The sequence below is a fragment of the Dendrobates tinctorius genome, unplaced genomic scaffold (assembly GCF_039654945.1).
Source record: "Dendrobates tinctorius isolate UK_male_01 unplaced genomic scaffold, ASM3965494v1 ptg000011l, whole genome shotgun sequence".
NCBI classification, from domain to species: Eukaryota; Metazoa; Chordata; class Amphibia; order Anura; family Dendrobatidae; genus Dendrobates; species Dendrobates tinctorius.
Genome location: NW_027361679.1, coordinates 130901820 through 130924303, shown reverse-complemented (window position 1 = coordinate 130924303; position 22484 = coordinate 130901820). Strand labels below are relative to the sequence as shown.

General features: G+C 44.1%; 1 protein-coding gene across 2 annotated transcripts in view; it reads right to left on the bottom strand.

The window, feature by feature from the left end:
* Positions 1–22484, bottom strand: part of LOC141051090 (GPI ethanolamine phosphate transferase 2-like) — a 211424-nt gene that overhangs the window by 59741 nt on the left and 129199 nt on the right. The gene's annotated exons all lie outside the window — the stretch shown is intronic.

Sequence of the window (22484 nt, the reverse complement as noted above, 5' to 3'; positions counted from 1 at the left end):
GTAGATTTGAACATATATTGGAGGGAGATAGAATTAGAGATTTTACTTATTTGCGTATGGAATTTGGGATCCATAATTCAGAATTTTTTTACAACTTAGACACGCGTACCAAGCAGAAAACCTCATTGCAGGAAAACCTATGCCACAGAATAAGATTATACAGCGTATTGAAAAATCCACAGGAACAGCTGGGATGATTTCTCATTTATATTGGGACATATTGCATTTGGTGCTTCTGAATCATCCTGTACGTGTGAAGGAGAGGTGGGAGCGAGATATTGGTCCTATTGAGGACAATTTATGGTCAGAAATATTAGAAAGAGTTCCCGGACTCTCGCTGGGAGAAGCCCATCGTTTGTCACATTTATATGTAATTCATCAAGTTTATCGCACTCCCAAGTTTTTGTTCGATACTGGAGTTAGGGCCAATCCTCTTTGTCTAAGGTGTCGAACAAACAAAGCCACCCTACTGCACATGTTATGGTCATGTCCAAATCTTGAAGCGTTCTGGAGAGGAGTAATAGGGATAATTAATAGAGTATATTCGGTTGAGCTGAGAAGAACCCCCTTTGTATGTATCCTAGGATATCTAAAAGACTTGCCAACAGAAGAGGTTAAGAAGTTAGCTGTATCTAGAATGCTTTTTATGGCCAGAAAATTAATAGCCCAGTATTGGATCTCCCACCAAACCCCCTCAATTGCAGAATATGTAATAAAAATTAACTGGTTAGTTAATCTGGAAAGAGGTATATATCGCAAGAGAAATTCTATTTCCACATTTGAAAAAATATGGGCATGTTGGATTGATCATTCTGGTCTTGCGTCGAGAGAGCTGACCAGGTTCAGGTTGGGTCTATCCTGATACGACAATATAAAGGTGAAACAAGATTTGACTCTGACAGAGATTACTACATTATAATTTGATTTGGCTTACAATAAGGAGACTTCAGATATGTAGCTCTTTAACTGAGACTTATATTAACTTGTTGTTGTTGTTATCTCCCTTTGTACTATTGTAACAATTTTGGGAGCGGCACTATATGTAATCAGCTATACCATTTTACCGTTAAAATATTTTTTGCATTGATGTTGTAACAGGGGTGAAGGGGAGAGCGGAGTTAGAGGTGTATGTACCTCTATTGCGGGTCGTTGTTTTCTTCTTTGTTTTTCCTTTTTGTATGAAAAATTTCAATAAAAATTACTTTAATTAAAAAAAAGGAATGAAAAAATTATTCACGTGTGTGGCCACATTCATCATATTCCTGTCTGGCCTGATGTTGTCACCATATGGGGGGGTCAAGAAGGGCCACCACACTGCGTGCGTATGGGGGCCCACTACACTGCGTATGTATGGGGGCCAGCCACACTGAGTGTGCATGGTGGCCCGTCACATTGCGTGTGTATGGGGGCCCGTCACACTACATGTGTATGGGGGCCCGTCACACTACATGTGTATGGGGGCCCGTCACACTACGTGTGTATGGGGTCCTGTCATACTGCATGCGTATGGGGGTCCTTCATACTGCGTGGGTATGGGGGCCCGTCATTGTGTGTGTATATGTGTGTGTATGGGGGCCTATAATTCTTTGCATGTGTGTATAGGGGCCTATCATTCTTTGTATGTGTGTATGGGGGCCTATCATTCTGTGTGCATATATGTGGGCCTATCATGCTGTGTGTGGAGGCTGTAAGGATCATCATAATGTGTGCGGAGACTGAAGATCACCAAACTGTGTGTGGAGGATGTGGGAATAATCATACTGTGTGTGGGGGCCATCATACTGTGTGTGGGGTGAATGGAGGGGCTGTGGAGTTCATCATACTACAGCTCTGGCAAAAATTAAGAGACTACCGCAAAATATTCATTTTGTCTGATTTTTTTAGTAAAATGTAAATTTCTCTTTTATTCTATAAACTACTGACTACATGTCTTCACATTTCCAAGCACAAAATTTTGTATTTATTTTCAGAAAATGAGAAATGGTCAAAACACCAAAAAATGCAGTGCTTGCAGGCCTCAAATAGTGCTAAGAAAACAAGTTCATAATCATTTAGAAACAACAATACTAATGTTTTAACTCAGGAAGAGTTCAGAAATCAATATTTTGTGGAATAACCATGATTTTTAATCACAGCTGTCATGCGTCTTGGCATGCTTTCCAACAGTCTTTCATGCTGCTTTTGGGTGACCTTATGCCACTACTGGTACAAACATTTTAGCAGTTCTTCTTTGTTTGATGGCTTGTGACTATCCATCTTCCTCTTGATTACATTCCAGAAGTTTTCAATGGGGTTCAGGTCTGGATATTGGGCTGGCCATGACAGGGATTTGATGTGGTGGTTCTTCATCCACACATTGATTTACCTAGCTGTGTGGCATGGCGCATTGTCCTGCTGGAAAAACCAGTCCTCAGAGTTGGGGAACAATGCCTGAGCATAAGGAATCAACTGATTTTCCAGGATAACCTTGAATGCATCTTGATTCATACGTCCTTCGCAAAGATTAACCTGCCCAATTCCAGCCTTGTTGAAGCATCCCCAGATCATCACCGATGCTCCACCAAATTTCACAGTGAGTGCAACACACTGTGACTTGTATGCCTCTCCAGGTCTCCGTCTAACCATTAGATGACCAGGTGTTGGGCAAAGCTGAAAATTAGACTCATCAGAGAAGATTACCTTACTCCAGTCCTCCATGGTCCAATCTTTATGGTCTTTCGCAAACTTAAGACTGGTTATCCTTTGCTTCTCATTGATGTAAGGCTTTTTTCTAGCTTTACATGACTTGAGCCCTGCCTCTAGGAGCCTGTTACGAACTGTTCTTGCCGTGCACTTCACCCCAGCTGCCATTTGCCATTCCTTCTGTAGGTCACTTGATGTCATCCTGCAGTTGCTGAGTGACATTCAAATAAGATGACTGTCATCCCAGTCAGTGGAGAGTCGTTTTCGCCCTCTGCTGGTTTGTAGCTTTATTGTCCCCAATGTCTGCTGCTTGACCTTGTTGTAATGGACAGACGTCTTAAGGATGGAGGAAACATGACGCTCACTGTATCCCTCTGCTAGGGAAGCCAGAATTGAACCCTTCTTTTCCTCACTCAAGACTTTTCTTTTCAACTCTTTTGGCATGGCTAAAAGTTATTTTTGTCATTCCTATTACTTTTGGGATATTACTAGCACTTGTTTTGCCATCCAGCCTGTTCTTTTGCAAGAGAATTGTGAACACCACAGCAGGGTTTTTTATACTTTCCTTCGTTAAATAAGATTTGGTTCAGGTGATCACCTAATCAGAAGCACATTAAGTAGAATGAAGTGTACTCTGGTTGGAATTCAACTGACACTGGAATGGAATGGCTGTCAGACATGTAGAGAAGCTGATTTTTATAAAACTGTGCAGTGGTCTCTTAATTTTTGCCAAAGCTGTGTGGAAGAGTGCTGTGAGAGTCATTATATATGTATAGGGAGCCGTTTGGTCAACCATATTTTAATGTGGAGGAGGGCTGTGAGGTTCATCATACTGAGTGTGCAGAGGAGGTCTGGTGTCAATCATACTGTATATGTGTATGGGTTGTGGGGGCAGCATGCTGTATATTATATAGTTTTTATTAGCTGCTATTGATACGATAAGGCTTATTGTAAGGCCGGAGACACACTAGCGAGAAACACGGACGCGTGCATTGCGCAAAAAAAGCACATTGCACTCGTCCCGATGTTAATCTAAGGGGCAGCTCCCATCAGCCGATTTTTTTCTCGGCCGTTTTATACGTGCTGAGAAAATCGCAGCATGCTGCGATTTGCACCGTATTACGCCCAAAAAACGCCAGTGCAAGTCTATGGGGGCGAGAAAAATACGGATTACACACGGACCAGACGTGTGACTTGTGAGAAATATGCACCGGTGTCCTTTACAAATGCTGGCAATTCAGTGCGCTATACTGTAAAATCACACTGACATGTTTAATAAATTATAGAAATAATAGATATATACACATAGAACACACATATTTATATATATATATATATATATATATATATATATATATATATATATACATACATACAGTGGGGAAAAAAAGTATTTAGTCAGTCAGCAATAGTGCAAGTTCCACCACTTAAAAAGATGAGAGGCGTCTGTAATTTACATCATAGGTAGACCTCAACTATGGGAGACAAACTGAGAAAAAAAAATCCAGAAAATCACATTGTCTGTTTTTTTTTCATTTTATTTGCATATTATGGTGGAAAATAAGTATTTGGTCAGAAACAAAATGTCATCTCAATACTTTGTGATATATCCTTTGTTGGCAATGACAGAGGTCAAACGTTTTCTGTAAGTCTTCACAAGGTTGCCACACACTGTTGTTGGTATGTTGGCCCATTCCTCCATGCAGATCTCCTCTAGAGCAGTGATGCTTTTGGCTTTTCGCTTGGCAACACGGACTTTCAACTCCCTCCAAAGGTTTTCTATAGGGTTGAGATCTGGAGACTGGCTAGGCCACTCCAGGACCTTGAAATGCTTCTTACGAAGCCACTCCTTCGTTGCCCTGGCGGTGTGCTTTGGATCATTTTCATGTTGAAAGACCCAGCCACGTTTCATCTTCAATGCCCTTGCTGATGGAAGGAGGTTTGCACTCAAAATCTCACGATACATGGCCCCATTCATTCTTTCATGTACCCGGATCAGTCGTCCTGGCCCCTTTGCAGAGAAACAGCCCCAAAGCATGATGTTTCCACCACCATGCTTTAAAGTAGGTATGGTGTTTGATGGATGCAACTCAGTATTCTTTTTCCTCCAAACACGACAAGTTGTGTTTCTACCAAACAGTTCCAGTTTGGTTTCATCAGACCATAGGACATTCTCCCAAAACTCCTCTGGATCATCCAAATGCTCTCTAGCAAACTTCAGACGGGCCCGGACATGTACAGGCTTAAGCAGTGGGACACGTCTGGCACTGCAGGATCTGAGTCCATGGTGGCGTAGTGTGTTACTTATGGTAGGCCTTGTTACATTGGTCCCAGCTCTCTGCAGTTCATTCACTAGGTCCCCCCGCGTGGTTCTGGGATTTTTGCTCACCGTTCTTGTGATCATTCTTACCCCACGGGGTGGGATTTTGCGTGGAGCACCAGATCGAGGGAGATTATCAGTGGTCTTGTATGTCTTCCATTTTCTAATTATTGCTCCCACAGTTGATTTCTTCACTCCAAGCTGGTTGGCTATTGCAGATTCAGTCTTCCCAGCCTGGTGCAGGGCTACAATTTTGTTTCTGGTGTCCTTTGACAGCTCTTTGGTCTTCACCATAGTGGAGTTTGGAGTCAGACTGTTTGAGGGTGTGCACAGGTGTCTTTTTATACTGATAACAAGTTTAAACAGGTGCCATTACTACAGGTAATGAGTGGAGGAAAGAGGAGACTCTTAAAGAAGTAGTTACAGGTCTGTGAGAGCCAGAAATCTTGATTGCTTGTTTCTGACCAAATACTTATTTTCCACCATAATATGCAAATAAAATGAAAAAAAAACAGACAATGTGATTTTCTGGATTTTTTTTCTCAGTTTGTCTCCCATAGTTGAGGTCTACCTATGATGTAAATTACAGACGCCTCTCATCTTTTTAAGTGGTGGAACTTGCACTATTGCTGACTGACTAAATACTTTTTTTCCCCACTGTATATCTATATAAAATTGCCTTAAATTGTCTGTCATTCACTTCCGTATGGATGTCTCCGAGTCCCACAATCCACTGCGCCGCACATGAAGTACGCCGACCGCCATTTTGGTACACCCAAGTGATACCGCTCGGATCCAGGACGCAGCTGCGATCCCGACCGCCGCTGGGATCCCAGCTGCCGCTGGGATCCAGGCCACCGCTGAGATCCCAGCTGCCACTGCGATCCCAACCGCCCCTGGGATCCCAGCTGCCGCTTGGATCCAGGCCACTGCTGTGATCCCAACCGCCTCTGGGATCCCAGCTGCCGCTGGGATCCAGGCTGCCGCTGCGATCCCGACCGCCGCTGGGATCTCGGCAGCTGCTTGGATCCCAGCCTCCGCTGCGATCATGAGGCTGTGAAAGGGGTGTAACAAGGGAGTATAACGAGATGGGTGTAATAAAGGGGGTATAATATAATGAGAGGGTGTAATGAGGGGGGAGTAATGAGAGGGATGCTGCCGCCGGACCCCCGCCAGGATCCACTGCCTGACTACACGCGTCGAATCCCACCGCTGCCTGCCCACCCACCTCCGTGCAGTCACAGCCGACAGGAAAGGCCGTTGCTTGAGGCCTGTGCTGGAGATTGGGTGCGGCCACCCTCTGGTGGTGCCGCACAGCATCTCCAGCACAGACCGCAAAACACAGTCTTTCCTGCCGGTTGTGACTGCACGGAAGTGGGTGGGCCACCACCCCCAGCGCCACAAAGCTGCCCCCATCGTGATGTTACTGCCCTCCCGATGCGGTAGCATCGGGCAGACATCTAGTATATATATATATATTGTGGTGTAGTGACCACTGTGTCCGCTAGGGGGCGCTGTGTGGGTGTCCCAGGAGAGAGGATGAGTGGCAGGATGCTGAATGATCGTTATGTATCCCAAGGTAGGTGGCCTTGGGATGGAAGCTTGAATATGTGTGTTCATCAGCAGAGGTACTGCTGAGCTTTCGTTACACTGTGTCAGGGAGAGCTTTCCATGTAGCTGGTGAGATGGGCAGGACCAGCTACCTACTAACCCACCTAGGAGCGGTGTCTAGAACGCCATAGTAAAGTGTATGAATGCTTGTAGAACCTGTGATGAGGTCATAGCCTTGTGATCGGGTGGGCGTGGCTACGGACCATATCAGGTGGCCAGAGTAGGTCACATGAGTGAATGCTTGGACCCGGTTGGTCCGTATGGAAGGTCTCGTCAGAACGACTGTGCTGAGTGCACGTGAGGACGCTATCATGGCTGCATGTGCCTGAAAATTCCCAGGGGAGGGAATGGACGTCTGCAGTGTGGTGAAGCAACCATGAGGTAACCTGGCCACGGGGTGAGATAACTGTGAGGCTAGAGAGCCTGCGTATTGGACATTGCATAACCTGTGTGACTACAGGGTTAACAGAGTGGAGCTCTGTCATGGACGCTATGCTGTTGTATATGAACTCTCTGTTGTTGTTCATTGTTTATGATGCTTAATAAACCGCATGGACTGTTGGAGTTATATGAGAAACCCGTGCCGGACCTGGTTATTTGGCTGCCTAGCGAGTGTCCCCTACCTTACTATATATATATATATATATATATATATATATACACATACATATATATACACACACACACATTATATATATATATACACACACACACCGTATATACTCGCGTATAAGCCGACCCGTGTATAAGCCGACCCCCCCCTAATTTTGTCACAAAAAACTGGGAACTCGCATATAAGCCTAGGGTGGAAAATGCCGAAGCTGCTGGTAAATTTCAAAAATAAAAATAGATACGAATAATGCTGCACAGTGATGAGTGGCCCCTTATAATGCTACACAGTGATGAGTGGCCCCTTATAATGCTGCACAGTGATGAGCGGGCCCTTATAATGTTGCACAGTGATGAGTGGCCCCAGATAATGCTGCACAGTGATGAGTGGCCCCTAATAATGCTGCACAGTGATGAGTGGCCCCTTATAATGCTGCACAGTGATGAGTGGCCCCAGATAATGCTGCACAGTGATGAGTGGCCCCTAATAATGCTGCACAGTGATGAGTGGCCCCTTATAATGCTTCACAGTGATGAGTGGCCCCAGATAATGCTGCACAGTGATGAGCGGCCCTTATAATGCTGCACAGTGAGCGGCCCCTTATAATGCTGCACAGTGATGAGTGGCCCCAGATAATGCTGCACAGTGAGTGGCCCCTTACAATGCTGCACAGTGATGAGCGGCCCCAGATAATGCTGCAGTGAGCGGCCCCTTATAATGCTGCACAGTGATGAGTGGCCCCTAATAATGCTGCACAGTGATGAGTGGCCCCTTATAATGCTGCACAGTGATGAGTGGCCCCTTATAATGCTGCACAGTGATGAGTGGCCCCAGATAATGCTGCAGTGAGTGGCCCCTTATAATGCTGCACAGTGATGAGCGGCCCTTACAATGCTGCACAGTGAGCGGCCCCTTATAATGCTGCACAGTGATGAGTGGCCCCAGATAATGCTGCACAGTGAGTGGCCCCTTATAATGCTGCACAGTGATGAGCGGCCCCAGATAATGCTGCAGTGAGCGGCCCCTTATAATGCTGCACAGTGATGAGTGGCCCCTTATAATGCTGCACAGTGATGAGTGGCCCCTTATAATGCTGCACAGTGATGAGTGGCCCCTTATAATGCTGCACAGTGATGAGTGGCCCCTTATAATGCTGCACAGTGATGAGTGGCCCCAGATAATGCTGCAGTGAGTGGCCCCTTATAATGCTGCACAGTGATGAGTGGCCCCAGATAATGCTGCACAGTGATGAGTGGCCCCTAATAATGCTGCACAGTGATGAGTGGCCCCTTATAATGCTTCACAGTGATGAGTGGCCCCAGATAATGCTGCACAGTGATGAGTGGCCCCTTATTATGCTGCTGCCGCTGCCTCTGCCTCAATTTAAAAAAAAAAAAAACCCTATATACTCACCTCGTCACTGCTGCCGCTGCTCTGCAGTGAATGTTCAGGCAGAGGGCGCCTGCTAACTACGTCATGGCGCCCTCTGACCCGAACGTCACTGCCAGAGGACGCAAGACAGCAGAGCGACGCACAGCGGTGGAACGGGGGACAGGTGAATATAGCTCCCCCGTCATACTCACCACTCCCGGCATGAAAGTCCCCCCCTCGGCTTATACACGAGTCATATACCGGGGGTCGGCCGGGGACGGGGAGCGGGGGGTGTCGGAGATCATACTCACCTCTCCCGGCATGTTTCTGCAGCCCCCCGTGCTTGTTCCATGTTCGGCGTGCTGTTCTTCCTGCCTTCAGTGGTCACGTCGTACCGCTCATTAAAATCATGAATATACGCGAGTGTATACGGTGTATATATACATATATATATATATATATATAAAAATGTATAGTTCATAGAGTTCTACATAGCATAATAGCTGCTAAATCAATTGCTGGCTTCTGTAAAGTAATTACAGAACACGACATGATATGACACATGGTTTACATATAGTAAACCATGTCATATCAAAATGGTTTATACTGTATATGTCAGTGTTTACTAAATTTATTAGTTTGTGTTAGGAAAAATTTGCAACTCTAGGGGTTAAATTTAAGGCTATAATCGCGGAAAAAAATTGCGTGGGCTCCAGCACAATTTTCTCAGCCAGAGAGGGAAAGCCATAGAGGACAGATATTAATAGCCTAGGAAGGGACCATGGTTATTGCCCCCCCGGCTACAAACATCTGCCCCCCCATGAGCCACCGCTAAAGGCAATGGGAATAGGGAAGCTAAGTGCCAGAAAAGGCATATCTGACCTGTAAGATGCACCTTTTCTGGGGTGGTTGGGGGCAGAGGTTTGTAGCCGGGGGGGCAATAACCATGGTCCCTCTCTAGGCTATTAATAGCTGCCCTCACTCACTGGCTTTCCCTCTTTGGCGGAGAAAATTGTGCGGAAGCCCACGCAATTTTTTTCCGCGATTATAGCCTTAAATTTAACCCCTAGAGTTACAAATTTTTCCTAACACAAACTAATAAATTTAGTAAGCATATATAAATCGTCTTGATATGACATGGTTTACTATATGTAAACCTTGTGTCATTTCATGTTGGGTTCTGTAATGATTTTACAGAAGTCGGCAATTGATTTAGCGGATATTATGCTATGTACAGTCATGGCCAAAAGTATTGACACCCCTGCAATTCTATCAGATAATACTCAGTTTCTTCCTGAAAGTGATTGCAAACACAAATTCTTTGGTATTATTATCTTCATTTAATTTGTCTTAAATGAAAAAACACAAAAAGAATTGTCCTAAAGCCAAATTGGATATAATTCCACACCAAACATAAAAAAAAGGGTGGACAAAAGTATTTGCACTGTGCGAAAAATCATGTGATGCTTCTCTAATTTGTGTAATTAACAGCACCTGTAACTTACCTGTGGCACCTAACAGGTGTTGGCAATAACTAAATCACACTTGCAACCAGTTGACATGGATTAAAGTTGACTCAACCTCTGTCCTGTGTCCTTGTGTGTACCACATTGAGCATGGAGAAAAGAAAGAAGACCAAAGAACTGTCTGAGGACTTGAGAAACCAAATTGTGAGGAAGCATGAGCAATCTCAAGGCTACAAGTCCATCTCCAAAGACCTGAATGTTCCTGTGTCTACCGTGCGCAGTGTCATCAAGAAGTTTAAAGCCCATGGCACTGTGGCTAACCTCCCTAGATGTGGACGGAAAAGAAAAATTGACAAGAGATTTGAACGCAAGATTGTGCGGATGTTGGATAAAGAGCCTCCACTAACATCCAAACAAGCTCAAGCTGCCCTGCAGTCCGAGGGTACAACGGTGTCAACCCGTACTATCCGTCGGCATCTGAATGAAAATGGACTGTATGGTAGGAGACCCAGGAAGACTCCACTTCTTACCCCGAGACATAAAAAAGCCAGGCTGGAGTTTGCCAAAACTTACCTGAAAAAGCCTAAAACATTTTGGAAGAATGTTCTTTGGTCAGATGAGACAAAAGTAGAGCTTTTAGGGCAAAAGCATCAACATAGAGTTTACAGTAGAAAAAAGAGGCATTCAAAGAAAAGTACACGGTCCCTACAGTCAAACATGGCGGAGGTTCCCTGATGTTTTGGGGTTGCTTTGCTGCCTCTGGCACTGGACTGCTTGACCGTGTGCATGGCATTATGAAGTCAGAAGACTACCAACAAATTTTGCAGCATAATTTAGGGCCCAGTGTGAGAAAGCTGGGTCTACCTCAGAGGTCATGGGTCTTCCAGCAGGACAATAACCCAAAACACACTTCAAAAAGCACTAGAAAATGGTTTGAGAGAAAGCACTGGAGACTTCTAAGGTGGCCAGCAATGAGTCCAGACCTGAATCCCATAGAACACCTGTGGAGAGATCTAAAAATGGCACTTTGGAGAAGGCACCCTTCAAATATCAGGGACCTGGAATAGTTTGCCAAAGAAGAATGGTCTAAAATTCCAGCAGAGCATTGTAAGAAACTCATTGATGGTTACCGGAAGCGGTTGGTCGCAGTTATTTTGGCTAAAGGTTGTGCAACCAAGTATTAGGCTGAGGGTGCCAATACTTTTGTCCGGCCCATTTTTGGAGTTTTGTGTGAAATGATCAATGTTTTGCTTTTTGCTTCATTCTTTTTTGTGTTTTTTCATTTAAGACAAATTAAATGAAGATAATAATACCAAAGAATTTGTGTTTGCAATCATTTTCAGGAAGAAACTGAATATTATCTGACAGAATTTCAGGGGTGTCAATACTTTTGGCCATGACTGTAGAACTCTATGAACTATAAATATATATATATATGTGTGTGTCTCAATGGCCTGTCATTGGGATTCATTATATGTCCATTTTGCAAGCCGGCGATAATATCTCACTATACGGATGTCACATGGATGCTTAGATGCGAGAAAATCGCACCCTCGCATTACAATCGGATGAAATATGGATCACTGCTCATGAAACATTTGTGCGATTCTGGTCTGTGAAACACGGACCGTGTTTTTATATGTTAAGAGTGACGCCGGCCTAACATGTGTCCTTGACATCTATTAAAAGTAGCAACTAGTTAACCTTCTTAATTCTGACCTATATACAATACAAATTTATATAATAAAGTAATAATAATAATAATCACAATTAAAGAGAATCTGTCACCCTTTTTTTCGACTATTAGCTGCCGGCATTGACATCAGGGGCTTAGCTACAGCATTCTGTAATGCTGTAGATAAGCCCCCGATGTAACCTGAAAGATGAGAAAAACATGTTAGATTACACTCAGCGGAGGGGGCGGTCTGGTCCGATGCCTCCCATCTTCACACGTGACGTCCTCTTCTTCCCGTCCTGTATTGGCTCCGGCGCAGGCGCACTGCTAATAGTCGAAAAAAAGGGTGACAGATTCCCTTTAAGTTCAGCAGGTTAGTTTGGTCCTCCACAACATGTGATGTAGCAGCCGTATAGCGTGATATCTGTGGGCACAACCTGTGTCAGAGCCAAAATGGCCATGTGGCCCCCAGCCCTAATACTGACTGTGCAAGCAATACAATATCACACAACATGTGAGCAAAACTCTCAACACACTGCGATTCCCATCACAACTATTAGATGACCACACTTACATACAGCATAGATATTTTAGGATACAACATCTCAAAATCATTTCTTTTTCAAAGTTGTTTTCTGACGGCCCAAGATAGGATGTGTTACACCAAGAGCAAAGGGAACAAATGACACGTCTGTATTTTTTTTTCTAAACATGGAAAAAAGCTTGAGAGACTGAGCAGAGGCCTATAGTACAGCAGTCCTTACTTTTAATAAACTAAGGACACCAAAAGTCTAAAAAGTATTTTTTCATATCCTAGAAATATACGCTTGAAGGATCTGTGGCATGTTCAGCCATTTTTTTTCCCTCTTCATTAAACAGACAACCTTACAAATGGAAAACAAACGGCCTCATTATGGTGAACAGAGGCCATCTGGTGCGGTTGGGCAGGGCGAATATACTCTTTTCAGGACTTCCATTTGTATCTTCCTCTACCAAAACAGTAAAAGAAACGCCAAATGGTAGGGTGAACCTAGCCTTACATGGGAAGACACAAGAGACTGACATGCAAGGGCGTCAGAGAGCGAGACCCTCTTGAGGGATTCTACGGCTGACATATAAAGGATATCTCACACATACTTCATGTCCTACAAAATGAATGCGGAGAAAAAGATTATATAGATTATCCAAAATATTATATGCAGAAGTATGTAAAGTAGAAAACGTATATTATATACACACACGGTGGGGTACAGAGATATTTGGACAGTGACACAAGTTTTGGCTTTTTAGCCGTTTACCAAAACACATTGAAGATCCAGTTATATAATAATCAATAGGGGCTTAAAGGGAATCTGTCACCCATATTTAGTGATATCATGTAAAGATATCACTAAATTGTGCATCCCATAAGGATTCTACTAGGGCTTTTGACTCCCCCCGACCCCGCACCTTTGAGGCATAAATACCTTTTTTAGCTTGTTGTGGATGCATGAAAACCGCCGCGGTCCGGTCCGATGGGCGTGGCTTAGGAGTCTCCCCCCCCACCTCCTCAGCTTGCTTCACGTAATCTTTGTCTGTGAATACCACAGACTCCGTTGGTTTCCTCGCTTGCGCAATGTAAAGGCCCCCGGCGCCTGCGCAGTATGCTTTGCCTAACTGTGGGTGAAGCACATAATCGTTACTGCGCAAGTATTTTCCAGTGCGGTCTATGCCCCGGAAGTCTTCACATGCAGGACACACTTTCGGGGCATAGACTGCGCTGGAAAATACCCACGCTTGTGCATCCACAACAAGCTAAAAAAGGTATTTATGCCTCAAAGGTGCAGGGTCGAGGGGGGGGGGGGGGAGAGAGTCAAAAGCCCGAATAGAATCCTTATGGGACGCACAATTTAGTGATATCTTTACATGATATCACTAACATGGGTGACAGATTCCATTTATAGTGCAGACTCTGCTTTAACTTCAGAGTATTCCCATCCTAATAGAAAGTAAGGTTATATTCAAACGTAGAGGGTTTTTTTTTGCATTTTTTTATTGCAAATTTTCAGCTGTGTTTCACAGTACCAGCAAATTGTATGAGATTTCAGGAATCTCCTGCACACATTAGTTTTTTGTCCTGACTGTTTTGTGAAAGAGCTGCGCTTTTGAAAAATGCACCATGTCGCTTCTTTCAGTGTTTTTGCAGTGTTTTTCACCCATTGAAAGCAAAGGGTGAGTGCAAAAGCATTGCAAAAATGCAGGGATCAGAGTTTGCTGCATTTTTGGTACCAAAACCTGATGAAGTTGAATCAGATATTTTTTTTATCGGCTAAACTATCAGCATGCACAAGAGAGAAATGCGCTCTGACAAAAGCATAGTAAAAAAAAATGCACTAAAAACGCAGCAAAAACTAAGCAAAAATTGCTGTTTTGTAAGCAGCTTAAACTTGACAAAAAAGGCTGCAAACATGCAACATGTGAACATAGCCTGGGGGTTTAGGAATAACAGTATGGCTTCTGACAGGTCACTGATTCCTCAGTGACCTGCCCCTTATTTTACATACCGCATACAGTTGTGGCCAAAAGTATTGACATCCGTGCAGTTCTGTCAGATAATACTCAGTTTCTTCCTGAAAATGATTGCAAACACAAATTCTTTGGTATTATTATCTTCATTTAATTTGTCTTAAATGAAAAAACACAAAAAGAATTGTCCTAAAGCCAAATTGGATATAATTCCACACCAAACATAAAAAAAGCACCTGTAACTTACCTGTGGCACCTAACAGGTGTTACCAATAACTAAATCACACTTGCAGCCAGTTGACATGGATTAAAGTTGACTCACCCACTGTTCTGTGTCCTTGTGTGTACCACATTGAGCATGGAGAAAAGAAAGCAGACCAAAGAACTGTCTGAGGACTTGAGAAACCAAATTGTGAGGAAGCATGAGCAATCTCAAGGCTACAAGTCCATCTCCAAAGATCTGAATGTTCCTGTGTCTACCGTGCGCAGTGTCATCAAGAAGTTTAAAGCCCATGGCACTGTGTCTAACCTCCCTAGATGTGGACGGAAAAGAAAAATTGACAAGTGATTTCAACGCAAGATTGTGCGGATGTTGGATAAAGAACCTCGACTAACATCCAAACAAGTTCAAGCTGCCCTGCAGTCTGAGGGTACACGTTTACAGGAGAAAAAAAGAGGCATTCAAAGAAAAGAACACGGTCCCTACAGTCAAACATGGCGGAGGTTCCCTGATGTTTTGGGGTTGCTTTGCTGCCTCTGGCACTGGACTGCTTGACCGTGTGCATGGCATTATGAAGTCTGAAGACTACCAACAAATTTTGCAGCATAATGATGTAGGGCCTAGTGTGAGAAAGCTGGGTCTCACTCAGAGGTCATGGGTCTTCCAGCAGGACAATGACCCAAAACACACTTCAAAAAGCACTAGAAAATGGTTTGAGAGAAAGCAGTGGAGACTTCTAAGGTGGCCAGCAATGAATCCAGACCTGTTGTGAGTTCATTTTCCCCTTCACTACTGAGGCCCGATGAACTCCCTCTTCTGGTAAAGAAAGGTAGTGAGCCTGATTATCAAACACCTGAGCCTAATGATGATGACTGGCTGAGTGGAGTTACTGACTGGATATAAGGCCGCCGACGCCCTTCTGCCCTGCGAGTGATTTCTCTGTGGGATCCTTGGAGACCAGTCTGAATTCCTGCTCTTCTAAAGCTAAGTTTTCTGCTCGGCCTTTTGCATTTGTGCTTTGACTTTGTTTTGCTTTGTTTTTCTGGATTTCTGCCATTCCCTGCTGGGGTGAGCTGAATTCCCTTAGCTCTGTCTTCTGAAAATACCTGAGTGCTGATTTAGTTTTTGAAGCCTAGCTGCTTCAGGGTCTTTTTCCATATCAGCTTGTTGGCTTATGTTTTTGATAGGGTTTTGGCAGATTGCAGACAGCAACCTTCCTTTCCTGTTCTGTTTAGTTAGCTTGGGCCCCATCGTTTGCTCAGCCTATCTTTCTATCTGTGTGAGTGTTTTTCATCTTGCTTCACCGTCATTATATGTTGGGGGCTGTCTTTTACTTTGGGGTCTGCTCTGGGGCAGTTTAGATTTCCTTTTCTGTCTTTAGGCTATTTAGCTCTCCAGCTGTGATCGAGGGGTCTAGGGCACCGTAGGAGCCCCCCACGGCTACTGCTAGTTGTGTTGATAGGTTCAGGGGTCTGCAATCTGATAGTTACCAACTTCTCTGGTTTTCTGGACGTAGCTTCTATTTTTGTGTCTGCCTCCTACGGTGACTCAATCATAACACAGACCTGAATCCCATAGAACACCTGTGGAGAGATCTAAAAATGGCAGTTTGGAGAAGGCACCCTTCAAATATCAGGGACCTGGAGCAGTTTGCCAAAGAAGAATGGTCTAAAATTCCAGCAGAGCATTGTAAGAAACTCATTGATGGTTACCGGAAGCGGTTGGTCACAGTTATTTTGGCTAAAGGTTGTGCAACCAAGTATTAGGCTGAGGGTGCCAATACTTTTGTCAGGCCCATTTTTGGAGTTGTGTGAAATGATCAATGTTTTGCTTTTTGCTTCATTCTCTTTTGTGTTTTTTCATTTAAGACAAATTAAATGAAGATAATAATACCAAAGAAATTGTGTTTGCAATAATTTTCAGGAAGAAACTGAGTATTATCTGACAGAATTGCAGGGCTGTCAATACTTTTGGCCACAACTGTATACTATTGTGTGGAGAAAAAAAAAATTACATTCATCAGGCAGGCGTCTGCCCTGTAGCCTGATATGAATGATAATATGCATATATTCATTTATGATTTCGTCACATAGACAATTTTTTTTTTCTCTCCACAAAACTATCAAAATGGCACCAACACTGTAGTATCTATTGCATTCCGATAGATGCTATTGCGCAGGTGACATCTTCATGCGGTGCCATTTTGATTTTTTTTTCTCCCCATAAAACTATATGACAAAATCATAAATGAATACATGCATACCAACCATTGTATCATGCTACAGAGCAGGCGCCACCGCGCTGTCATAATCCCATACAGATGAATGTGTAAGCAGAGCACCATATAAAGACCCCCCACCACCACAGGCTGCCCCAGAGCACTAGAATCTCATTAAGTGATAACTAAAAATACAGATTAACCCCTTCGTGACCAGGCCAATTTTTAACATTCTAACCAATGTGACTTTATGTGGTGATAACTCTGGAATGCTTCAACAAATCCCAGTGATTTTGAGAATGTTTTTTCGTGGCACATTATAATTTATGATAACGGTAAATTTAGGTTGATATATTTTGTGTTTATTTATAAAAAATATCTGAAACTTGACAAAAATGTAAAAAAAATTGCAATTTTCAAACTTTAAATGATTATCCCTTTAATCCAGATAGTCATACCACAGAAAAACATTAATAAATAACATTTCCCACATGCCTGCTTTACAGCAGCACCATTTTTAAATTGCTAATTTATTTTGTTAGCCCTTTTAGGAGGTTTTAAAATTTAGCAATAATTTTTCATTTTTTCAAGGAAATTTACAAAATTTATTTTTTTGAGGGACCTATAAAAGTTTGAAGTGACTTTAGGGGTGCTATATATTGGAAACCCCCAAACATGATACCATTTTAAAAACTGCACCCCCCTGACATATTGAAAACTGCTGTCAGGTAGCTTAGAATCATAGAATCGTAGAGTTGGAAGGGACCTCCTGGGCCATCTGGTCCAACCCCTTACTCAAAAGCAGGATTCGCTAAATCATCCCAGATAGATGTCTGTCCAGCCTCTGTTTGAAGACTTCTATTGAAGGAGAAGTCACCACCTCTCGTGGCAGCCTGTTCCAATCATTGATCACTCTGTCAAAAAGTTTTTTCTAATATCTAATCTGTGTCTCCTCCCATTCAGTTTCATCCCATTTCTTCTAGTCTTTCCTTGTGCAAATGAGAATAAAGATGATCCTTCTACAATGTGACAGCCCTGGAGATATTTGTAGACAGCTATTAAGCCTCCTCTCAGTCTTCTCTTCTGCAAGCTAAACATTCCCAAATCCTGCAACCTTTCCTCATAAGACAGGGTTTGCACACCGGTCACCATACTGGTCGTTCTTTTCTGAACTTGCTCCAGTTTGTTGATGTCTTTTTTAAAATGTGGTGCCCAAAACTGAACACAGTATTCCAGATGAGGTCTGACCAAAGAGGAATAGAGGGCAATAATGACTTCACGTGATCTTGACTGTATGCTTCTGTTAATACATCCTAGAATTGCATTTGCCTTTTTTGCTGCTGCATCACACTGTTGACTCATATTCAGTCTGTGATCTATTAGTATACCCAAGTCTTTTTCACATGTGCTGTTGCTTAGCCCTATTCCTCCCATTCTGTATATGCTTTTTTCATTTTTATTGCCTAGATGTAGGACTTTGCATTTTTCCCTGTTAAAAACCATTCTGTTAGTTGCTGCCCACTGCTCCAGTTTATTTATATCTTTTTGAATCCTCCCTCTCTCTTCTCTAGTATTAGATATCCCGCCTAGCTTTGTGTCATCAGCAAATTTAATCAGTTTACCCTCAATTCCTTCATCTAAATCGTTGATAAAAAAAAGTTGAACAATACAGGGCCCAGGACAGAGCCCTGTGGTACCCTTTACTTATCCCAGAAGGCACTGGTAATATGCAAATTCTCTCCTCAGGACTCTTTCCCTGGCTTATTAACCCTTCAGGTGATTTTCAGGAATTAATGCAAAGTGGTATCTGCGGAATGAAAAAGTGTTTGTTTACCACCTAAATGTCACTAACTTCTGAACTGGCCACTGTAGCCTGGAGACTCTAAGGCCGCTATTTGGCCATGAACTGCTATGGCAAACATCAGGACCACACAATCATGATCTCAGTGTGTCAATTAAATTAAAGTGCAAGCCCTCACAATCTATTAACCATTTATTTGATGTAGTCACTTTTGACAGCAACTAAGGGGTTAAACAGATATGGATGGTGCCAACACCGATCATTTGTGATACAGCAAGTTGTCAGATATAGTGGACAGCCGACAGCTGCTGGATTGTCACCTGTATGGGGATGATATTCCCTTATATCTCAGGTCAGTAAATATACGTATTGGCTGTCATGAAGGGGTTAAACAACAACCACAAGACAGATTTCGTCAACCCAGGTATCATTGTAATCAGTATAACGGCACCGACCTGACACTGTCTGTGGGTTACTGTGCACTATTCTGCTGACAGGTTCCCTTTAAATCAGACAGTTATGTCATACAAAATAGATAATAAATACCATTTCCCACATGTCTACTTTACATCAGCACAATGTTTGAAACAATTTTTTTTGTCAGCAAGTTATAAGGATTAAAAGGTGACCAGCGATTTTTTCTTTTTTCCAACAAAATTTACAAAACAATTTTTCAAAGATCACATCACATTTGAAGTGACTTTGAGGGGCCTATATGACAGAAAATACCCAAAAGTGACACCATTCTAAAACTGCACCCCTCACGCTGACCAAAACCACATTCAATTAGTTCATTAACCCTTAAGGTACTTCACAGGAACTGAAGCAATGTGGAAGGAAAAAATTAACATTTAACCTTTTTTTGGCATGGTAATGTTTGCATGGTACGAGATGAGCACCTTCAGTTCAGAAAGAACTGTGGGCTGCAATGCAAAAAAAAAATGCAAACATTTTTGGATGTCCTCAAAACGTTTACGGGTCAAGGCCATGCTTAAGGCCGGGGTCAGACTTGCGAGAAAATCGCGTGAGTCTTGCGTGTCAATACCCAGCACTGCCGCCGGCATTCAGATCGGAGCGTTCAGTTGCATATATTTCTATGCAGCTGAACGCTCAGGTCCCGAGTGTGGGCGGCAGTGCAGGGTATTGATGTGCAAGATTTGTGCGAGTTTCTCCCAAGTCTGACCCTGCCTCACAGTGGAGTGTTGTATAAAACATCAACACCTCAATATTGCCAAAGTTCTGACTTCTGAACCATACCCATGTGAAGGACCAGGCCCCAAAATGTCATCATTTCTACAGCACCTACAGAAGTCCAGTTAGAAAATGATGAAGGACGGTTATATGCCAAAATTTGCTGAGCGTACAAAATCGGCTGTTTGTCCACTTTGATGTCAATTCTGATGTGCAGAACCAATTTGGGCCAGGCTGGAGAGATCTGGTTTGATGTGGGGCTCCCTGTTCTATATGTCTGCAGTGTGATATCAGTGGCCCAAAGTCATTTAATCCTTTCAATAACGCCCTTCAGTGCCCACTTTGATGCCCATTTTTGTGCCAGTTTTATCATTTTTGTAGCTGTTTTTAAGTGTATTCACATCAGGGCACTGTGGTGTAATGACCACTGTGTCCGCTAGGGGGCGCGGTGTGGATGTCCCAAGAGAGAGGATGAGTGGCAGAATATGGAAGGACCGTTATGTATCTCAAGGTGGGTGGCCTTGAGATGGAGACTGATGAGTGTGTTGAGCAGCAGTGATACTGCTGAGGTGCTATGTCAATGTGTCAGGGAGTAGTCTCCAGATAACTAGGGAGATGGACGGACCTAGTTACCTACAAACCCACCCAGGGGGTGTGTTTATAACACTATTTAGAGTGTGTGAAGAACCTGTGATGAGGTCATAGCCATGTGACCCGGTGGGTGTGGCTACGGACCATATATGCTGGCCAGGGTAGGTCACATAAGGTGAATGCAGGGTCCTGGTTTATCCAGAGTGGAAGGTCCCCCTAGGAGAGGTGTCTCCTGGCTCACAGCATGTGAGGTGGCTGTGAGCAAGGGCGATGTGTGCCTGAGAGTTCCCTGGAGGGAATGAATGTGTGCTGGATGGTGAAGCCGCATGAGGAACCCTGACAGGTGAGATAACGCTGAGGCTCAAGAGCCTGCGCAATGGACATTTGCATAACCTGTGTGAGTACAGGATAACCAGAGTGAAGCTCTGTAATGGACACTAAGCTGTTGTATATTGTGTTGTGAGCTCATCTGTTCATTCACCTTTTGTGTCCGAGGATCTCCCTCTTCTGGTGAAGGAAGGTAGTGAGGCTGATTTGGATGAAAGAAACCAAACACCTGAACAGGTGGATTGTGACTGGGTAACAGGAACTTCAGACTGGATATAAGGCAGCCGAAGCCATTCTGAGTGGCTGGTGATTTCTCTGCTGGATTCTTGGAGACCAGTCTGATTCCTGCTTCCCAAAGATAAGTTTTTGCTCTGCTATTGAACTTATTAGTTTTGGTTTTGTTTGCCTTGTTTTTTTTAGTTCAGCCATCCCCGGCCGGCGGTGTGCTGGATTCTTATTCCTTGTTCAGTGTTCTCTTTTGCTCTGCTTTCAGAATATTCTGAGTGCTGATATAGGGTTTGAAGTCTAGTGACTTCAGGGTCCTTTTTGCTTATCAGTTGTGTTGGTAATATTTTTAGCAGGGTTTTCTCGGATTGCAGACAGCAGCTTTTCTGTCCTGTCCTTTTTAGTTAGCTTGGGCCCCATCGTTTGCTCAACCTATCTTTCTATCTGTGTTAGTGTTTTCATCTTGTTTCACCGTAATTATATGTTGGGGGCTGCCTATTGCTTTGGGGTCTGCTCTGGGGCAGTCAGTTTTTCTCTTTTCTCTCTTTAGGCTTATTTAGATCTCCGGCTGTGACGAGGTGTCTAGGATCACCGTAGGAACACTCCACAGCTACTGCTAGTTGTGTGATAGGATTAGGGGTCTGCAATCCGCTAGTTTCCAACCTCTCTGATTTTCTGGGCTGAGCTTGTGTTTTGTTTTTTCCTCCTCGGTGACTCAATCATAACAATATTGCTGCTGTGGATTTATGATGGAGGAATAAACCGCATGGACTATGTTATGGTTTTATGAAAACCCAGTGCCGGATGTGTTTTATTCGCTGCCAAGCGAGTGATCCCCTAACTGAATGACAGCGCTACCTCACAACTGGTGGAGAATGCGGGCAGTGCTGGCAACGCTGAGCCAGGAGGGCTGATGGTTGTGAAAGCCGTGTGATGTGCTGCTGACCAGCCACGTGTGTGAGCAGAGCCTGTGACTGCCTGCAATTGGGGAAGCCACTGTCCGGCTGTGGTTCTGGAACTGTGGGGCGGCCTAGTGAGTAAGGCACTGTCCGGATCGGTGAGCCCAGCGTGGCCGCTTCCCCAGGAGAAAGAGACTGGTGATTGCTAGGGTGCCTCTGCGGAGAAGAGGTACCCGAGGACCTGTGTGGCCAACACAGGTAACGGACTGGTGTTCGTGTGGTACTGACCTGGGTCAGGGAGTAAGATGGTGACCCGTGTGGCCAACACATGTAACGGACAGGTGTTCGAGTGGTACCTGGAGGGTTCAGTGAGGAAAGGTCCTGGAGGGTCAGCCCTGGGAGAAGAGTCGGATACCGGGAGCACGTGGTGTAACCTTGGACCTGGTGAGGCGCGAGTGTTGGGCAGTCTCAGGCAGAGACAGATGTCCTGAAGAGCACCCACTGAGCCCCTGGACCAGGTGAGGCCGGTGAGTGGGGAGCACCTGGGAGGAGGGTCGCTCCCTGAATCGCACCCGGTGCGCCCTGTGTATTGGACGGTCTCAGGCGGAGAAGGAGCGTCCTGAATAGCACACAGTCAGGACAGGTGAGTTTTGTGTGGTGTTTTTTTTTCTTCTTTTCTCAACTTAGCCTGCGGTGGCTCAGTGGGAGTCAAGAAGGTGACAAGCGGCTTGCTGTAACTCGGCGGGGTTACGAAGGGGACAAGCGGCTTGCT